The sequence below is a fragment of the Pan troglodytes genome, chromosome 1 (genome assembly GCF_028858775.2).
Source record: "Pan troglodytes isolate AG18354 chromosome 1, NHGRI_mPanTro3-v2.0_pri, whole genome shotgun sequence".
NCBI lineage: Eukaryota > Metazoa > Chordata > Mammalia > Primates > Hominidae > Pan > Pan troglodytes.
In genome coordinates this window covers 182,791,835-182,805,939 of record NC_072398.2, presented here as the reverse complement: position 1 = coordinate 182,805,939, position 14,105 = coordinate 182,791,835, and the positions used below count along the sequence as shown (strand labels likewise).

At 39.0% G+C, this 14,105-nt stretch overlaps 1 pseudogene; it reads right to left on the bottom strand.

The window, feature by feature from the left end:
* Window positions 1–13,954, bottom strand: part of LOC100614986 (putative selection and upkeep of intraepithelial T-cells protein 1 homolog) — a 109,577-nt pseudogene extending 95,623 nt beyond the window's left edge.
* Window positions 13,955–14,105: the final 151 nt, after the last annotated feature.

The window sequence follows — 14,105 nt, the reverse complement described above, 5'->3', positions numbered from 1 at the left end:
CTCATTATTTGGCTCTCTGTTTGTCTATTATTGGTGTATGGGAATGCTTGTAATTTTTGCACACTGATTTTGCATCCTGAGACATTGCTGAATTTGCTTATCAGCTTAAGGAGTTTTTGGGCTGAGACCATGGGGTTTTCTAAATATACAATAGTGTCATTGGCAAACAGAGACAATTTGACTTCCTCTCTTCCTATGTGAACACCCTTTATTTCTTTCTGTTGCCTGATTGCCCTGGCCAGAACTTCCAATACTATGTTAAATAGGAGTGGTGAGAGAGGGCATCCTTGTCTTGCGCGGATTTTCTATGGGAATGCTTCCAGCTTTTGCCCATTCAGTATGATGTTGGCTGTGGGTTTGTCATAAATAGCTCTTATTATTTTGAGATACACTCCATCAATACCTAGTTTATTGAGAGTTTTTAGCATGAAGGAATGTTGAATTTTATTGAAGGCCTTTTCTGCATCTATTGAGATAATCATGTGGTTTTTGTCATTGGTTCTGTTTATGTGATGGATTAGGTTTATTGATTTGTATATGTTGAACCAGCCTTGCTTCTCAGGGATGGAGCCAACTTGATCATGGTGGATAAGCTTTCTGATGTGCTGCTGGATTCATTTTGCCAGTATTTTATTGAGAATTTTCGCATTGATGTTCATCAGGTATATTGGCCTGAAATTTTCTTTTTTGTTGTTGTTGTGTCTTTGCCAGGTTTTGGAATCAGGATGACGCTGCCCTCATAAAATTAGTCAGGGAAGACTCCATCTTTTTCTATTGTTTGAAATAATTTCAGAAGGAATGCTACCAGCTCCTCTTTGTACTTCTGGTAGAATTTGGCTGTGAATCCATCTGGTCCTGGGCTTTTGTTGGTTGGTAGGCTATGAATTACTGCCTCAATTTCAGAACTTGTTATTGGTCTATTCAGGGATTCGACTTCTTCCTGGTTTAGTCTAAGGAGGGTGTATGTGTCCAGAAATTTATCCATTTCTTCTAGATTTTCTGGTTTATTTGCATAGAGGTGTTTATAGTATTCTGACAGTAGTTTGTATTTCTGTGGGATCAGTGGTGATAGCCACTTTATCATTTTTTGTTGTGTCTATTTGATTCTTCTCTTTTTTCTTCATTAGTCTGGCAAGCCATTTATCTCTTTTGTTAATTTTTTTCAAAAAACTAGCTTCTGGATTCATTGATTTTTGGAAGGGCTTTTTGTGTCTTCTTCACTTCTGCCCTGATCTTAGTTATTTATTTTCTTCTGCTTGCTTTTGAATTTGTTTGCTCTTGCTTCTCTAGTTCTTTTAATTGTGATGTTAGGGTATCTTTCCCAATTTCTCCTGTGGGCATTTAGTGCTATAAATTTCCGTCTAAACACTGCTTTAGCTGTGCCCCAGAGATTTTGGTACATTATGTCTTTGTACTCATCGGTTTCAAAGAACTTACTTATTTCTGCCTTAATTTTGTTATTTATCCAGTAGTCATTCAGGAGCAGATTGTTCAGTTTCCATGTAGTTGTGCAGTTTTCAGTGAGTTTCTTTATCCTGAGTTCTAATTTGATTGCACTGTGGTCTGACAGATTGTTTGTTATCATTTCCATTCTTTTGCTTTTGCTGAGGAGTGCTTTACCTCCAATTATGTGGTTGATTTTAGAATAAATGTGATGTGGTGCTGAGAAGAATGTATATTCTGTTAATTTGGGGTGGAGAGTTCTGTAGATGTCTATTAGGTCCATTTTGTCCAGAGCTGAGTTCAAGACCTGAATATCTTGTTAATTTTATGTCTCGTTGATATGTCTAATATTGACAGTGGGGTGTTAAAGTCTCCCATTATCATTAAGTCAAAGTCTACATCTCTTTGTAGTTCTCTAAGAAATTGCTTTATGAATCTGGGTGCTCCTGTTTTGGGTGCATATATATTTAGGATATTTGGCTTTTCTTCTTGCATTGATCCCTTTACCATTATGTAATGCCCATCTTTGTCTTTTTTGATCTTTGTTGGTTTAAAGTCTGTTTTATCAGAGACTAAGATTGCAACCCCTGCTTTTTTTGCTTTCCATTTGCTTGGTAAATATTCCTCCATCCCTTTATTTTGAGTCTATGTATGTCTTTGCACATGAGATGGGTCTCCTGAATACAGCACAATGAGGGTCTTGACTCTTTATCCAATTTGCCAGTCTGTGTCTTTTAACTGGGGCATTTAGCCCATTTACATTTAAGATTAATATTGTTATATGTGAATTTGATCCTGTCATTATGATGCTAACTGGTTACTTTGCCCATTAGTTGATGCAGTTTCTTCATAGTGTTGATGGTCTTTACAATTTGGTATGTTTTTGCAGTGGCTGGAACAAGTTTTTCCTTTCCATATTTAGTGCTTCCTTCAGGAGTTCTTGTAAGGCAGGCCTGGTAGTGACAAAATCTCTCAGCATTTGCTTGTCTGTAAAGGATTTTATTTCTCATTCACTTACGAAGCTTAGTTTGGCTGGATATGAAACTGGATATGAAATTCTGGGTTGAAGATTCTTTTCTTTAAGAATGTTGAATATTGGCCCACACTCTCTTCTAGCTTGTAGGGTTTCTGCACGGACATCCACTATTGGTCTGATGGGCTTCCCTTTGTGGGTAACCCGACCTTTCTCTCTGGCTGCACTTAACATTTTTTCCTTCATTTCAACCTTGGTGAATCTGACAATTACGTGTCTTGGGTTGTTCTTCTCGAGGAGAATCTTTGTGGTGTTCTCTGTATTTTCTGAATTTGAATGTTGACCTGTCTTGCTAGGTTGGGATAATATCCTGAAGAGTGTTTTCCAAATTGGTTCCATTTTCCCCTTCACTTTCAGGTACACCAATCAAACATAGGTTTGTTCTTTTCACATAGTCCCATATTTCTTGGCAGCTTTGTTCATTCCTTTTCATTCTTTTGTCTCTAATCTTGTCTTCATGCTTTATTTCATTAAGTTGATCTTCAGTCTCTGATATAATTCCTCTTGATCGATTTGGCTATTGATACTTGTGTATGCTTCACAAAATTCTCGTGCTGTGTTTTTCAGCTCCATTAGGTCATTTCTGTTCTTCTCTAAACTGGCTATTCTATTTAGCAATTCCTTTAACTTTTTTTAAAGGTTGTTAGCTTCCTTGCATTGGGTTGGAACATGCTCCATTAGCTCGGAGGAGTTTGTTATTAAGAGGTTTTCTGGTTTTCGGAATTTTCAGCCTTTTTGCCCTGTTTTTTCCTTATCTTCATGGATTTATCTACCTTTGGTTTTGATATTGCTGCCCTTCAGTTGGGGTTTTGGTGAGGAAGTCCTTTTTGTTGATGCTGATGCTATTCCTTTCTGTTTGTTAGTTTTCCTTCTAACACTCAGGCCCCTCTGCTGCAGGTCTGCTGGAGTTTGCTGTCGGTCCACTCCAGACCCTGTTTGCCTGGATATCACCAGCAGAAGCTACAGAACAGCCAAGATTGCTGCCCTCTCCTTCCTCTGGAAGCTTTGTCTCAGATGGGCACCCACCAGATGCCAGCCAGAGCTCTCCCATATGAGGTGTCTGTCAACCCCTTCTGGGAGGTGTCTCCCCATCAGGAGGCACAGGGGTCAGGTACCCACTTGAGGAGGCAGTCTGTCCCTTAGCAGAGCTCAAGTGCTGTGCTTGGAGATCCACTTCTCTCCTCAGAGCCAGCAGTCAGGAATGTTTAAGTCTGCTGAAGCTGTGCCCACAGCCAACCTTCCCCCAGGTGCTCTGTTCCAGGGAGATGAGAGTTTTATCTATAAGCCCCTGACTGGGGCTGCTGCCTTTCTTTCAGAGATGTCCTGCCCAGAGAAGAAGAATCTAGAGAGGCAGTCTGGCTACAGTGGCTTTGTGGAGCTACAGTGGGCTCTGCCCAGTTTGAAATTTCAGGCCGCTTTGTTTACACCGTGAGGGGAAAACCGTCTACTCAAGCCTCAGTAATGGTGGATGCCCTTCTCTGCACCAAGCTCGAGCATCCCAGGATGACTTCCGACTGCTGTGCTGGCAGCGAGAATTTCAAGCCAGTGGATCTTAGCTTGCTGGGCTCCATGGAGATGGGATCCACTGAGCTAGACCACTTGGCTCCCTGGCATCAGCCCCATTTCCAGGCAAGTGCATAGTTCTCTCTCCCTGGCATTCCAGGCGCCACTGGGTTATGAACAAAAACTCCTGCAGCTAGCTTGGTGTCTGCCCAAACAGCCGCCCAGTTTTGTGCTTGAAACCCAGGGCCCTAGTGGCGTAGGCACCTGAGGGAATCTCCTGGTCTATGGGTTGTGAAGACCATGGTAAAAACGTAGTGTCTCGGCTAGAAAGCACCGCTGCTCATGACACAGTCCCTCATGGCTTCCCTTGGCTAGGGGAGGGAGTTCCCCAACCCCTTGCACTTCCCGGGTGAGGTGATGCCCCACCCTGCTTCAGCTTGCCGTCTGTGCACCCTCTGTCTAACCAGTCTCAATGACATGAGCTGGGTACCTCAGTTGGAAATGCAGAAATCACCCACCTTCTGCAATGATTTTGCTGGGAGGTGCAGACGAGCTGTTCCTATTCAGTCATCTTGCCAGCCACACATGCCCATCTTCATTCCATTATTTCATTTACTCTAAACATACTTTCAGGCAGTTCTTAAAATTTACTCCATTTTAACTATAATGAATCCATGTATGAATGCATTTGTCTTTTTCTGGCTCTTTCATAGTGCTTCTTGAATTGGATGATTCTTGTCTTTTTTAAATTCTGGAAAATTCTCACACATTCTATGTTTAGTTTGACCTCCTTATTCTTCACAGTCTGTTATTATGGAAGTACTATGCTTAACACATTGCGTCTCTCTGTTTTCTTCGATGTTACCAACAAGATGTCTTAAACTATCACCACCTGCCCCTACAAATGTACACAGGTTAGGATGTTTCATTTATCGTTTTCTGCTTGTGATACAGCTTGGCTGTAACAGATGTTCTTTCAGTGTTGAGGCTCAGAAACTCTCAAAGCTGATATTTAGTCCCTGACTATAATAAGATGTGGGAAGAGGGGACATTTCAAACTCTCCATGTTGGTCCCTTGCCCCACTCATTGAGGAAAGTGAAATCGATTTTGCAAAATTAAGGCCGAGTCAGTGAAAGAGATCTAAGGTAACTGCCTCCATCTTGCTTCTAAAACCCAAACTGTCCTTGTTCATTCCTGGGCATAGGCTGAGCTAACTTTGGGAGAAACTTATTTATAGTTTATAGTTTAAAACTAAGATGATGAGGTGGGGGGCAGCCCCCGCCCGGCCAGCCGCCCCGTCCGGGAGGTGGGGGGCAGCCCCCGCCCGGCCAGCCACCCCCTCTGGGAGGTGGGGGGCAGCCCCTGCCTGGCCGCCACCCCGTCCCGGAGGTGGGGGGCGCCTCTGCCCAGCCACCCCGTCTGGGAAGTTGGGAGCCCCTCTGCCCGGCCACCACCCCGTCTGGGAGGTGTACCCAGCAGCTCATTGAGAACGGGCCATGATGACGATGGCGGTTTTGTCGAGTAGAAAGGGGGTAAATGTGGGGAGAAGACAGAGAGATCGGATTGTTGCTGTGTCTGTGTGGAAAGAGGTGGAAATGGGAGACTCCATTTTGTTCTGTACTAAGAAAAATTCTTCTGCCTTGGGATGCTGTTAATCTATAACCTTACCCCCAACCCCGTGCCCTCTGAAACATGTACTGTGTCCACTAAGGGTTAAATGGATTAAGGGCGGTGCAAGATGTGCTTTGTTAAACAGATGCTTGAAGGCAGCATACTCGTTAAGAGTCATCACCACTCCCTAATCTCAAGTACCCAGGGACGCAAACACTGCAGAAGGCGGCAGGGCCCTCTGCCTAGGAAAACCAGAGACCTTTGTTCACATGTTTATCTGCTGACCTTCCCTCCACTATTGTCCTATGACCCTGCCAAATCCGTCTCTCTGAGAAACACCCAAGAATGATCAATAAATACTAAAAAAATTAAAAAAAAAAACAAAAAACAAAAAAACAAAAAACTAAGATGATAACAGCCCTTTCCCAAAGCAGGCCTCCTTCTTGCCTGGGGGCTAGATTGCTTCTGTAGGACTAACATTAGCTACAAGATTAGAAATTATGGCTAAAGGGCATTGCAGCTTGAGGCTACAAGATTCTTACCCTCCCTAAACTGCTCCTAAGATCAGTGCTTGAGATATTTTGCAGACTCTGCAAATTTTAGTGCCTTAATCAATTAAACTCCAATTATATATTTAAAATATTGATTATTTTGAATGTGTTTTAAATGCTTATGTAACAGCAAAATATCACATATAGAGTGATTACAATCTAATTGTCATATTTACCTTTATGTCTATTCTAAAATAATAATAATAATGCAAGGTAAAATCATTTCATTGTTATTCTATACTAGTTTTTATATCTGACTAGATATATAATTTGATATATTCTTAAGGTTGTATAATACATATTTTATCACGTTTTCCAGTTTACAACAATCTTAGAGAAAATAAAGAAAAAGAAAGAAAAAAATTTGAAAGGCATAATGGAAAATATCAGAATATTTTATGTTAAAATCAACAATACAGCACACATAACTTGATGGAACCATTTGAGATCCTGAAAATAAAAATACCTTTAAAGTACTTCAAAAAAGAAAATATGCTTATAAACTTTAAATAGAAAAACTATATTATAAAAAACACTGAGCAGAGAATATTTCTACAAGATATTAAATTAATTATATAAATACTACCTTTTTAAAAAAGTTCTGTAATTGGCCCATGAGAAGAGAGTTCAATGGGACAGAGTTTGGAAATGCAAATCCTTAGGGGAATTTGGTTTATGACAAAAATAACATCTCGGATATCTGAAGAAAGATGGATTACTTAATAAATAAAAAAACAACTAGGTATTTTTTGAAAAAATAATGTCAGATTTTAATCTCAATTATTATATAAGAAATCATTTTGCATGAGTTAGTTTCAAAATTTAAAATAAATGAAAGAGTCATTGTTATAATCTTGAAATGTGGTCTGGAAAACTCTTACTAAGAAAATGTAGGACTTGGACACTGTGAAAAGAAGAAACTGTTGAATTGCACAACATAAAAATAAGTCACTAAATTGAATTTCAAACTGGTCAAGAATGTATAGAAAAGGTATAACAGATCAAACACTAATTCATTATATTCAAATTTTGGTTCATTAAAATTAAAAACATCTGCTCTGCAAAAGCTTTTGTTAAGAGAAAAAAAAGACAAGCCACAGACTAAAAAAAAATTGCAAAAGATAGCTGATGAAGGATTCTATGCAGAACATACAAATTAACAGTGTAAAAACAAACCGCACAATTAAAAATAGACAAAATATCTGAACAGATACTTTATTAAAGAAGATAGATGACAAATAAAGATGTTAAAATGCTCAAAATCATATATCATTTAGGAATTGCAAATTCAAACAATGAGATACTACCCTAAACCTATTATAAGTATGGCTGAAATCAAAAATACAAACAAGGACGTGAAGAACAGGAACTCTCATTCATTGCTGGTGGGAGTGCAAAATGGTATAGGAACTTTGGAAGACAGTTTGACATTCTTGCAAAGCTGAATATAAGCTTACTATATAATCTAGAAATTGTGCTTCTAAGTATAACCCAAATTAGTTGAAAACTACATTCACACGAAAACTTGATACAAATGCTTAAAGAGTCTTTTCTAATACTTGTTAAAATTGGAAGCAGTCAAGATGGCTTCAGTAAGTGAATGAATAAACAAACTATGATAAGTCCATACAATGAACTATTACTCAGTGATAGAAAGAAATGAGTTATGAAGCCATTAAAAGACATGTGGGAAGATTAAATACATATTACTAAGTGAAACAAGTCAGTTTGAAAAGGGCACAGACTGTATGAATCCAACCGTATGAAATTCTGAGTCAGACCTATAGAGACAGTAAAAAGAGCAGTAATTGGCCAGGCTTCAGGGGAAGGGACGGATGAACAGGTGAAGCACAGGACATTTTTATGATGGTGAAATTATATCCTATGATACTATAACAGTGGATACATAGCATAATACATTTATATAATGAATTTGAGAATTTCAGAGGCTTATCAAGGAAAAAGATAAGCCCACAGGTGGCAGTAGCACACAAAGCTTCTACTTGGACGCTACTTGGACAGGGTTGCAAAAAGAACGGTCCTCACAGCATAAGGCCTTATAGAAGCACAGGGGACCACCATCCAGAATGCAGGAGGACAAAGGAGCTCCCAAGGATGGGAAGGGAGATGCTGCATGTCTAGATAACATCACTTCACAGCACGGTAGGAAGCTGCTGGGTCAGAGGGCTCTGAAGGGCAGCAGCCTGCAGTTTATGTAACTACAAGATTTTTCTTATCTATGGCCGGCAGATGTTGGGTGCAGTTTCCCAAGGTGTACAAAGCAGGAAGACATAAAATGGCAAAAAAAATCTGCCTGTTGGAGATATATTTACAACAACTGGATGCGAAAACATTTCAGTTTGGCACTGTGGGCTTCTGAGCTAATGAGTCTCAGCCTGATTTAAGAAGTAAGCAACAAAGGGCCAATATGCAAAGGCCATCTCTGGCTCATTTATATAACAATTTGTTAAATCCTAGAGAATGGTACAACACAGAGTGTCTAATGTAAACTTGGACTTTAGTTAATAATAATCTATCAATATTGGTTCATTAATTTCAATAAATGTACCACACAAATGCAAGAGGTTAACAAAAGGGGAAACTCTGTGGGAGGGGGGCAGGTAGGGAAGAGGGAGTGGGGCTATGTGGGAACTTTATATACCTTCTGCACAATTTTTCTGTGAACCTAAAACTTCTATAGAAAATAAAGTCTATAAAAATGTTAAAAGTCAATGAGGAGAAAAAGGAGAGCGAAATAAATGGAAACTTGGGGGAAATTTTGTAATTCACAAAATAAAATCAAAAGTCAAAACCAAACAATTCTGCACATCCAAAATATAACTAACAAGTCCATTGAATTATAAACTGGTCAGAAACACATGCAACAGTTATAACAGATCAAAAAGAGATTTGTGCAAGTTTAATGCAAAGGAAATGTGGAGTAAGGCATTAAGTAGGCAGTTTAGAGAAAATGAATACAATTTTTTGAGAGGAAAGAAGGCCACCCCAACTCAATAAACAAGTAAAATATTATCACTGTGAGTTTCTATTTTTCATCTGTAAATTTGGAAAATATAAAAAACCCTGAAACCTGTAACACCCACCTGACAAACTCACATATGCTGTTGGTGGACATGTACACTGGGAACTATTTCAGAATATTTTTAATATCATAATAAAAACAGCACATAGCCTTTGACAAAATAGTTCTATTCATAGAAATATTTCCTACATTCTTACTCACAGATATGCTCAAAACATATGTACAAGGGTGTTTGTGGCAGCTTTCGTTTTATTAGCCAAAGACTGGACACTACCCAACTACACATTGGTAAGATTTGCACCATGTAACAAGTAGCTTTTGCCAGAAATTTTAAATCTTGTATGCCACTTATTGGTTCAGGATTTTAATGTATATGTCTCTAAATAAACTATATTTATGTCTGCTTTGCATTGATCCCCTTCCACTGCAAATTTTCATCACCTATCAAGGTCCCACCAGCCTATTGTGTCTTTGCTTATCTTACTGTACAGATAACTCACATGGATTCCAATATGGACCACAATTTGGACAGCTTCTTCATTGTATAAGATATAAGTAAATCATGTCACCTCAATACAAATATTGAGTTCTTGAGGGCAAATATTAGGTCTTCTTCATTTGTTTTTTTTTTCTCCCTGGAACCTAATACATGATAAAGACTTGCTGATTAGAAGTAATTTTTCCTAACCATAAGACAGTTCTTATAGTACATATCCTCATTACATAACTATGTATTAAACCTAAGGAACAATGCTCAAGAGTTTGTCCCTTTTGTTTGGTCCTTGCTTTTTCTGGCACACTTCATATTGCCAAGGCCCGTAAGGGTAAGAGAGAGAGTCATACCTGAACTTGATATTGTCATCTGGAGGAGATTCATAACAACAAAGTATCTGGAGAAAGATAGCCCTGTAGTTTCCATTATACCTGTGATAAGAAATTAGGCAGGTTCGGTGAGAACAGGATTAATATGTCACAGAAATCACATATCTCCACATCTTCCTGCAGTAATTAACTCTCAAATAGAGTTACCAGATGAAACGTAGAACCCCCAGTTAGATTTGAATTTCAGATCGGCAGTGCAAGTTTTTTGGTATAAATATTTCTCGTGCATCATGTAATTTTTATTTTCTAAGTCTGGTAACTCTACTTTTAAGATGTTCAATATAATGACCAAGTCCAGCCAGAGGCTTCTTTCACTTCAAAGGATTTCTTCCTCCCAGGCTAGATGTCATTTGTCTTCTGGTGTTGTAAATTTCATCAGGTGAACCTGCTTCTCCAGAGAAAGTGGCAGCAGATCTAGGGAGTAGGTCTTGTTCTCCAAAACCTTAGCCTAAGCATCTGCCACATTTAGTTACATTTAGGTTCAAAGAAAAATTTAAAGACATCTTTAGATCTATTATTCTTATGGAATGAATAAGTAACCACTTTATAAGAGAATATGACTTTCTTTTCTTTAGTTGTGGCAATCCCTCAGAATTTCCTGCTTCTGAAAAACTCACAAATAGAGACAGATGAATGAGCCTATATGGCCATGGAGAACAAAGGGTAAAATACAATTGCATATTTTAGTCTAATGTGAAGGTTTTTCATCAGTTCTATAATGTTTTGGCTTTTGATTCAGCAGACAAATGTGATGGTTATCTACGTATCCATCAACAAAAAAAGGTTTGCTAGATTCTAGGGTCATAGACAAGTGAACAGACACTTGGATAGTAACAATAATGTAAAACTGCCATCTTATGTACATGGGCAGTTCTTGCAACCTTGGAGAGCAATTCACTCTGCAGCATCATGGCAGGGAGAAGATCCACAAAGTGAAGACTTTACTAGTGAGGTGGTGTCAACATTTTGAAGAATGAGGTGGTTATCTCATAGAGTATAAAGGGAATGGGGACATACACCAGATTCAATATGCAGAAACCCTACTGAGCAAGGGAAATTGAGGAATATATTTGTCTATCAAGATTAAGGAATGAGGCAGAGAGCACACTGTGAAGGGCTTCATATGCTAGGGTAATGAATTTAAGCTTTATCCTCTAGGATAGGAACTACTAAGAGGCTAAGAGGTAGTATGCACAGTGATTAAAAACGAGGTCCTAAAATGGTACTGCTAAGTAGAAATCCTGTTTTTACTATTTAGTTGTATGAACTTAAGCAAGTTACTATAAAAACACTCTGTGACTCTGTTTATTCAGCTGTAAGTAAGGAATAATAATTTTTCCTCATTACATTTATTGTTGGAATTGATTGAATTATTATATATAAAGTGGTCATAATGGTGCCTAATAGGTACTATACTATAAAGTATAAGTACTACAAGAAAATTAAGAATGATAAAGTATTTGTTCACTCATCATTTTTAGTATATTGAATTTTATTGTTTAAGAGGGATAAAAAGCAGGGGCTTTGGAACCAGATTCAAATCTCGACTCATAATTTTCATTAAAACAAAAAAGTCCTCATTGTCCTCAAGTTTTAGTTACTGCTTCCTGCTCCTGCTCCCTCAAGCCCAGGCCTGGTCACAATCCTTTTATTTTAGCTCCAGGATATTGCAATAGGATTTCCCTACACCTTGTTCACACATTTGTAAATGATCTTTTATTTGAATGCCCCAAAATTTGAGCATTTCAACTTTTTTTTTTATTAGAACCATGACTGATGAGGAACTGGTACTTAAAGTGTCTCCCAGAAAGAAACCCTCCAAATATGATTCTGAAATTGGTTTGCTTATGTATTTGAGGAGGGCACAGCTAATGTATGGATGCAATTTGCCAATATTTGAGGTACAAAGATTAACTGCAAGTGAGGAGTAAGGTACAGAGAAGAAAACAAAATGACTTGTTTGCTATGGCAAAAAATAGTAATTGTAAAGACTGTGCAGTCATCTACCTTCTTCAGACTACCCTGGAAGACAGACTTAAGGAAAAGGGGCAATTTAAAGTTCTAAATAGACAACTGAGAACATGTTTGAAAAACCCAGAGGTCTCCATTTCAGCTCTGAAGGAGTCCCTCATCTTCTCCCTAGCCAAAAGACATGCAGTAGAGGACTTTTAGTTTTCAGGAACCTAATAGGTTAGATGGGCACGTCTATAATTAAAGGGACACTCATTCACCTTGAAGGGACAGATACTCTGTTATTGGATCTGATGTCCCTGCCAGCAGCACTTCTTAATGCACAACTCATATAAATACAGAATGCCCTTTCATTCCATGATATCCCATACAACAGCAGTCCCCAACCTTTTTGATACCAAGGACAGATTTCATGCAAAACAGTTTTTCCATGGACTGTGGGAAGGGAGGATTAGTTTGGTGATGTATCAAGTGCCTTAAATCTATTGGGCAGTTTATTTCTACTATTATAACATTGTAATATGTAATGAAATAATTATGCAACTCACCATGATGTAGAATCAGTGGGAGGCCTGACCTGGTTTTCCTGCAACTAGATGGTCCCACCTGGGCGTGACAGTGGGAGACAGTGACAGATCATCAGGCATAAGGAGCATGCAATTTAGATCCCTCACATGCACAGTTTACAATAGGTTTCGCACTCCTATATTAATCTAATGCCGCTGCTGATCTGACAGGAAACGGAGCTCAGGAGGTAATGTGAGCACTGGGGATGACCTATAAATACAGATGGAGCTTTGCTTGCTGGCCCTGCACTCACTTCCTGCTGTTGGCCTGATTTCTAACAGGCCATGGAGCAGCAACAGTCTGTGGCCCAGGGGTGGGGACCCCTGCTATACAATATTGTCTCTCACAAACAGAATCATTTTACAGCAAATGAAGCACAGCAATGGGCTTAACACCATGACATTCTCTAGTCTCACCACATTCCCACAACTCAGATACAGCTGACTTCATAAAGCCTGTAATAGGCTCAGGTAGGACATGTGGGACATGCCTTAAACTAGTGGCTAACTACAGGACTGTCAAGTCCCTGGAAATGTGGAATGGAGTTCCCCCTAGATGGCACAAAGAAGAGAGAGGAATAAAAATGAAGACCATCAATGAAGCAAGGACTATGTCTGTAAATCTTACTAAATCTACTCACCTACTTGAGCCAGGTGATCCAAATCAGTTCTCTGTTGTCCCTACAGAATGAGTCTCAATTGAGTCACATGAATTTCGACAGTGCTTCAGCAGTTTTCTTGTAGCTAAGGCAGGATGTGCCAGAGTGAGATGGGGATCAGGCAAACTGCCTAGCAAAGCCCTTTCCTCTGCTGTCAAACTCAGGGAATCTGATTCTGCCAGCCTGATTCTTATGTTCCAGTCCAAGGGAAATTCCCAGGGGACTGGCTGCTTCAACCTGTGGGTAGAACTCTTTGTTCAGCTTCAGTGATCACAGCTGGCAGTATGAAAGTACTAACATGACACGCCTCTCTCTGAAGGAAAGCAAGATGTAACCTGATGTACATATTTCATGTAATTGGTGCTGAACAAAATGGCTGCGATGAGTTTATTTTGAATGCTGAACCTGTACCTAGAAAGGAAAGGAGGGAAGCTGTGGAAGCACAAATAAAAGGCACTAAATTCAGATTAAGCATTCAAGGAAGGTTTAGGAAGCTGATAATGGCTGAGAGGAGTCTTGAAATAAAATTACCCGCTAAGCCCAGTTAAGAAAGTCTTAACTGAGTAGTCTTTCCAGGCTAAGGAAGCAATACTTTGAAAGACACAGGAGAAGATGGGCAACTCAGAAATTTTCAAGCAGTTTACTGTGGCTGGAATGGGAGTTCGGTTGGGAGGGAAGGATGAGAGGTGAGCTGAAGAGAGAAACAAAAGTAAAATTATGAAGAGTGTAATTTCAATAAATATATGATATATATATTATTTCTTAAGTCTCACATATGAAAGTAACTATTTATAGATAATATAGGTTATATAAATGCATAAGTACATATAACATATAGGTAC